This window comes from Malania oleifera, chromosome 2 (assembly GCF_029873635.1).
Source record: "Malania oleifera isolate guangnan ecotype guangnan chromosome 2, ASM2987363v1, whole genome shotgun sequence".
In the NCBI taxonomy this organism is placed as follows: Eukaryota; Viridiplantae; Streptophyta; class Magnoliopsida; order Santalales; family Ximeniaceae; genus Malania; species Malania oleifera.
The window spans coordinates 50,471,758-50,478,546 of record NC_080418.1 but is presented as its reverse complement, the minus strand read 5'-3'; the positions used below and the strand labels follow the sequence as shown (position 1 = coordinate 50,478,546).

Sequence of the window (6,789 nt, the reverse complement as noted above, 5' to 3'; positions counted from 1 at the left end):
AAATACGGCCTCGTGCCGATAACATAAATATATGGCCTTGCGCCAAAATTGTTTCAGGTATATATATTCTGAAAATACATCATTTATCATATAATCGTCAAAACCATCACAACATAACTCATCTTTTCATAATAACTGAAAACACGTTTCGTTCATAAAATTTTTCAAATCATAATACATTCCACGTAAAACAATATTCATGCCATACATGTGCTGTAAAAAAAAACCATACTTCATATTCTAAAATCGTGAATTCCTTACATCTTATACATACATATACATTTTAATCATTATAGCAGTATTTTCCCAATAGTACATTTCATTCATAATACACAATATAACATATGTTTTTCTGAAAATAAATTTACTCATAATCAATAATAATTTGTATGGAAAATTACTGCTTTAGTTTATTCCCTTACCTGACTACTAAGAAATTTGTTAGGACTCAAAATTTCACGCCCTTGGCGCCCGAAATTTAACTCCTGCAATTTACATTTTCCTCATATTAATTAACTTATTTCTTCAAAATAATACTCATCTAACCTTCCCTAGGCTCCATATACCTCAAATTAATATTTAAACTATGATTTAACATCCCCACTTAATTTTTCAAATTTTACCTACGGGTCCCAAAATTACACCCGCGGCGCTCACCCGAGCCTTAAATTCCAGAAATCCTACTTCAGTCCCAGATGCTTAATGTTTTAGCATTTCTAAATTAATACTAATTAATTAAAAATAAACCCCTTAATAACCCTTGCACCTCAAATTTGGGGTTTTGGCCCGACACCCCGATGAGAATTTCATCCCACTAGGCTTGTAGAGAATCATTCCTAGATTCTCGTGGTGGTGTCCGTTCGTTAATTGGGCTTATATTTTGCAAAAAATTAAAGAAAAATGGAAAAATGACTTACCCCAGGGAATTCGCCTACGCCGCTCCTACTATCGATCCGCTCCGGTAGAAATAACGGTAGCGGCGAATGGAGTCCAGTGGTATCTTTGGATTTTCGATCGGGCGAAAATCCGTTACGAAATCAAGGAGAGAGGGAGAGAGAACGTGAGGAGAGAGAGAGAGACTTCAGAGAGTTGCAGAGAAAAGAAAAGAAAAGAAGAAGAAGAAGAAGAAGAAGAAGATGAAGATAATACTGGGGGGGTTTGAAGTTTCAGGTGGTTTAACATAATAATATATTAAATTAATATTAATAATATATTTTATTAAAAAAAATAAAAATAAATTTTAATTATTATATTTTTTTTCTTTTTCTTTTAAATCTGATTAATTAATTAATTAATTTTATTATTATTATTATTATTATTTTTGAAATCATTCCACTAATCTTTTATATCTCTTTTTGGGATTTTTACATATAATGCATCCTTTTAACATACCTAGATCTTTTATAGCAACACTAGGGATGAGGTAAAAATAGAGTTCATGCTTCCTCAAGAAGATAATCTAGACATTTTCACTTTTATGAGTGGTTGCCTCATGGTAATGAAAATATACATTTTTTTTTTCATGAGAAATATTTGTAAGCCCCATTTGAAGTTTGAAAATATTTATAAAAAAAAAATAAAGAAATAAAATTATGCCTAATTATTATAAAAATAAAATAAATTAAATCAATAAACAAAATTTTGATGTTAGACATAATTGAGATTCGATTTGTTAACTATTATTCATATTACAATAATTTTTTATTTAAATAAAGAAAAAATATTGTGAAAACTGAGTTTCTTTCTTATTTTTTTTTTTCTTTTTCTAAATAAAATTCTCGATCCAAATGGAATCATAAGGAACAATATCTTTGTGCAAGATTTGAAACCATAAATTAAAACTTGTTTTATTGATGTTTGACCATATCACACGAAACTACATCTATTATTTGCATAATTCTAAATACAACTGTAGTAATAATTTTCAATTGGTAAGTTTCAAATTCTCTATAGAGTTTACATATATTTTTATAGCAACATTTTAATCACATATTCATTATTTTATTTAATTTATCAGATATACATGCTGCATGTTTTTTATGCACAATGTTTCTAATTTCTTTACCGGTTAATCAGTAATCATGTTTGATTTTTCTTATTTACACACTTTTTTTTTTTGTATATTTGAATCATGTTAATATTCTCTAAATTTTAGAATTGTGTTCAATAGATCTCCTCTGATTCTAGAATTTATATAGACTTTATTTTTCTATTGTGCATTTAAAAAAAAAAACATTCATCAAAATGCATGGTGACATCATTGTGAAAATTTTTTTATGGAATTTCGAACTCTCAACCCTTAGGTCATGCATGTTAGTCTAATTTTGAACATTATTTTTTTCAATGATTCTACTTCACAATTGACAATATATTTTGCACCACTGATTAGATATGCATGTGCATGTATCATACATTATTTATTTACAATATTTTATTTTATTTTTTTTATAAAAAAATTGCAATCATAAATAGTTTTGAAAATTTTACACATGTTAGCAAGTAGTTTTAAAAGATTCAGTATTTTTAAATATTTATTTTTAAATTTACCCATTTACCATTTCTAATATCTAATTTTGTGTGGTATAGGTGGGTGTTGAATGGCTCTTTCATAATATTTGATAAAAAAAAAACTGCAATAAAAATGTGCATAGTGTTCTTCCAACTAATAGTATAGATATTGTTCAATTATTTTAACTCCAATTACTAAATAAATAAGAGTATGAGCATCAACAAAGAATACCAAAGAGGAAGGTAATTTTTTTTTCTAAAAATAATCACCATAAAGTCATCATATTTTTCAGGTAAAAAATATTTTTTTAAAACTTTGCTAAATACAGAAAATGAAAAATAAAGTAGTATTGTACTCTTATAATTATTTTTTTCATAAAAAATATTGTTAGTCATAATTATTCATAAAATTCAAAAATAGAAAATATAAAGGTCTCCTTAGTTGTGTAAAAGTGAATGATAGTTTTATTTTTTCATTCTCAGTTTTCGAAACAATTAAAAACAATTCAACTTCTCTTCTAAATTTTTGAATATTTATACAAAGACGGTAAAGAATGACTTATATTTTATTTTATTATTTTTGATATTTAAAATTAAAAATTTTAAAACTATAAGTAAAATATATCATAGTGATCTGACAAATTTTACGTTAACTCTCAACTACTTAACGCAACCGTTCTCCTTAACTAGAATTTGGGACCGGTTGTGTGTGAAAAAATTAGGACATTAAGTGCATCACAGGTGGAGTTAACTACTATGGGATAGTAGAAGGAGTAGAAGTAGATTTAAAATAATTTGAGAGGAGATAGCGAGTAAGAATTTAATATTTTTAAATTTATAAAATAAAAAAAAATAATTTATAATCACATAAATGGGTGAAAAAGTAGATTTGGTTTTGTTATTGTTATATTATAGAGTGCGTTCCTCCGGAACTTTTATTTTTCTAAAAAGTAGGCCAAGATGCTCAAAAAGGGTATTCATGTAGCAGCGTTAGAATCGGTGCTTGACTTCGACTTTGCCCACCACTTCGATCTTTCCTCCCCTTCCCTGCTCTTCTAGGCAGATTTGCTTCAAACTAGAAGGCTTCAAACTTGAAGCGTTGAGCTCAAAAAATTCGTGCCGCCATGGATGCCAGAAACAAACCATGGGTGATTCTATCTCTGCTGTTCCTCGGCTTCTCTATCATTTCTTATCACGCCCGCGGTGCCGACACTATCTCTGCAAACAACTCTCTCTCCGGCGATAAGACCATCGTCTCTTCGGGCGGTAACTTCGTGTTGGGATTCTTCGAACCAGGTAATTCTTCCAAATCCTACATAGGCATCTGGTACAACAGGGTTTCTCAACGAACCGTAGTTTGGGTAGCCAACAGAGATCGACCCATCTCTGATAAACACTCTGCGGAACTGAAAATCTCGGGTGGTAACTTGGTGCTCCTTAACGAATCCAAAACCCCTGTTTGGTCCACAAATTTGAACTCCACGGGCTCAATTTCTCCGGTGGCTGTTCTTCAGGATACAGGAAATTTTGTTTTGAGGGGTGGGTCTAATTCATCTTCCCCAATTTGGCAGAGCTTTGACCATCCAACTCACACTTGGCTCCCTGGTAGTAAAATTGGGTTGAACAAAATTACGGGTAGAAATCAGCTTCTTACATCATGGAAGAACGATGACGATCCTGCACCGGGTCTCTTCTCGCTTGAGCTAGACCCTGCGGGAACTAGCCAGTACTTCATAAAGTGGAACAACTCTAGGACTTATTGGACTAGTGGGACTTGGAATGGGCATTTTTTCAGCTTAGTTCCTGAAATGAGATTGAACTATATCTATAATTTCAACTATGTGTCAAACAACAATGAGAACTATTTCACCTACTCTGTTTATGATCATTCAATTATATCTAGATTTATCATGGATGTTTCGGGTCAAATTAAGCAATTGACATGGCTCCGGACAGGATGGAATTTGTTTTGGACCCAGCCGAGACAGCAGTGCGAGGTTTATGCTTTTTGCGGCGGTTATGGCAGCTGCAATGAGAATGAAATGCCATTTTGCAACTGTTTGACGGGGTTTGAGGCAAAGTTTCCAAAAAATTGGAGTTTGGCGGATTATTCTGGTGGGTGCGTCAGGAAGACCCAATTGCAGTGCAGAAGTAATAGCACTGCTAATGGGAAAAATGAAGGGTTTTTGCCGAGTCCCAACATGAAAAAACCTGATAATGGACATTCTGTGTCGGTAGGCAGTGCGGCAGAATGTGAATCGACTTGTTTGAATAACTGTTCTTGCACTGCTTATGTCTATGAAATGGGTGGGTGTTCCATTTGGATTGGAGCTCTGTTGAATCTGCAACAACTCACAGAAGGTGATGGTAATGGGAAAACTTTGCATATTAAACTTGCTTCATCTGACTTACCTGGTCACAAGGACAATAAGGGAAAGGTAATTAGTATTGCTATGGGTTCAGCTGCAGGTGTGGTGGCTTTCTTGGGCATTGTTTTCATTTTGTTTTTGAGGAGGAGAAAGAGATCAGTAAGATCGATGCAAGCAGGAGAGGGTTCATTGGTGGCATTTGGTTACAAAGATTTACAAACTGCAACAAGGAATTTCTCGGAAATATTGGGCGGCGGAGGATTTGGTTTTGTTTTCAAAGGGATATTACCGGATTCAACAGTTGTAGCTGTGAAGAAGCTTGAAAGCTTCAGCCAGGGAGAGAAGCAATTCCGAACAGAAGTCAGCACAATTGGGACAATCCAACATGTTAATCTTGTTCGGCTTTGTGGGTTTTGCTCTGACGGCATTCACAAGTTGCTAGTCTATGATTACATGCCAAATGGGTCTTTAGATGCTCATCTTTTTCATGAAAAGGATGGCAAAGTGTTAGACTGGAAAACAAGGTACCAAATTGCACTTGGGACAGCAAGAGGATTGGCTTATCTCCATGAAAAGTGCAGAGACTGCATCATACACTGTGATATAAAACCTGAAAATGTTCTTTTAGATGCTGATTTCTGTCCCAAATTGGCTGATTTTGGCCTTGAAAAGCTTCTTGGGAGGGAATTCAGCCGGGTTCTGACAACCATGAGAGGTACAAGAGGCTATCTTGCGCCAGAATGGATTTCTGGTGTAGCCATCACACCCAAAGCTGATGTTTACAGCTATGGAATGATGCTTTTTGAATTTATATCTGGAAGAAGAAACTCCGAGCATTCTGAAAATGTTGGAGTTAAGTTCTTCCCTACTTGGGCTGCAAGCCAACTAGTTGAAGGCGGCGATGTCCTGAGCTTGTTAGACCAGCGGTTGGAGGGCAGCGCTGATGCGGAAGAGCTGACAAAGCTTGTAAACTCGCATGTTGGTGCGTCCAAGATGAAGAAGGTCATAGGCCATCAATGGGCCTGGTGGTTCAAATTCTTGAGGGGGTTTTGGATTTGAACTTGCCACCTATCCCAAGATCTCTCCAAGTGTTTGCTGATCAACAAGAGCACATTGTTTTCTTTTCTGAGTCCTCAAGGCAAAGCTCTCATGTACAGAGCAATGCCTCATCTGCTTCCTCTCAGACGAAGAGCTCCATGTCATCAATGGGTTCAAAGACATGAAGAAAATGAAATGACAATCTGTTGAGCAATTTCAAATTCGGTCAAGTGTATGCATGTTCTGTATTCTTATACGAAAGCCTAAATCTCTGTCACTGTATCTTGTTTTATTTTCAGAGCAACCTATCTGTCCATTCAGTGAAATCTTAGATTTCATTGACTTGGGTAATGTAAATGTATGTGATTATCTGCAGATGTTAGCCTTACTCCAACTGTTATTTATGTTTCATTGCTCTAGTGCGTAAAATCTACTCATTCAATATACTTTCCTTCCAAGGGTTTTAGAATTAACATTGCAACTCCTGTCCCTGGAAATTCGGGGGTTTTGATCCTGATTCCCTTCATTTTGGTTCTTATTTTGTTAGTCATTTTGGGGTTTCTCATATTATACTGTTTGATTTTAGATGCCGCATTCTTTGTGCTATAGGATGACCATGCTTTAGGGGAATTCAGGCAGACAGACATACTAACAAATCCAAGTTGACGAAATGGCCAAGTCCTTGTGAAACAAAAGTTCCCTGCCCTGCGACATCTCGGTATAAAGTTCCTTGGGCACAGCAGAGCTCTACCCAGAACCCACACCATCTCCTTTTGGGGTTTGTGATACCTTGTTCAAGGTAGGGAGGTTATCTGCAGTGGAACTTGTCATGCAGTTGGCTTTCGGCTTTGAAGGGCCTTAAGTGCATTCCTCA

At 34.8% G+C, this 6,789-nt stretch overlaps 1 pseudogene; it reads left to right on the top strand.

Moving 5' to 3' along the window:
- The first annotated feature begins 3,468 nt into the window (after positions 1–3,468).
- On the top strand, positions 3,469–6,388 carry LOC131149276 (G-type lectin S-receptor-like serine/threonine-protein kinase At2g19130; annotated as a pseudogene).
- Positions 6,389–6,789: the final 401 nt, after the last annotated feature.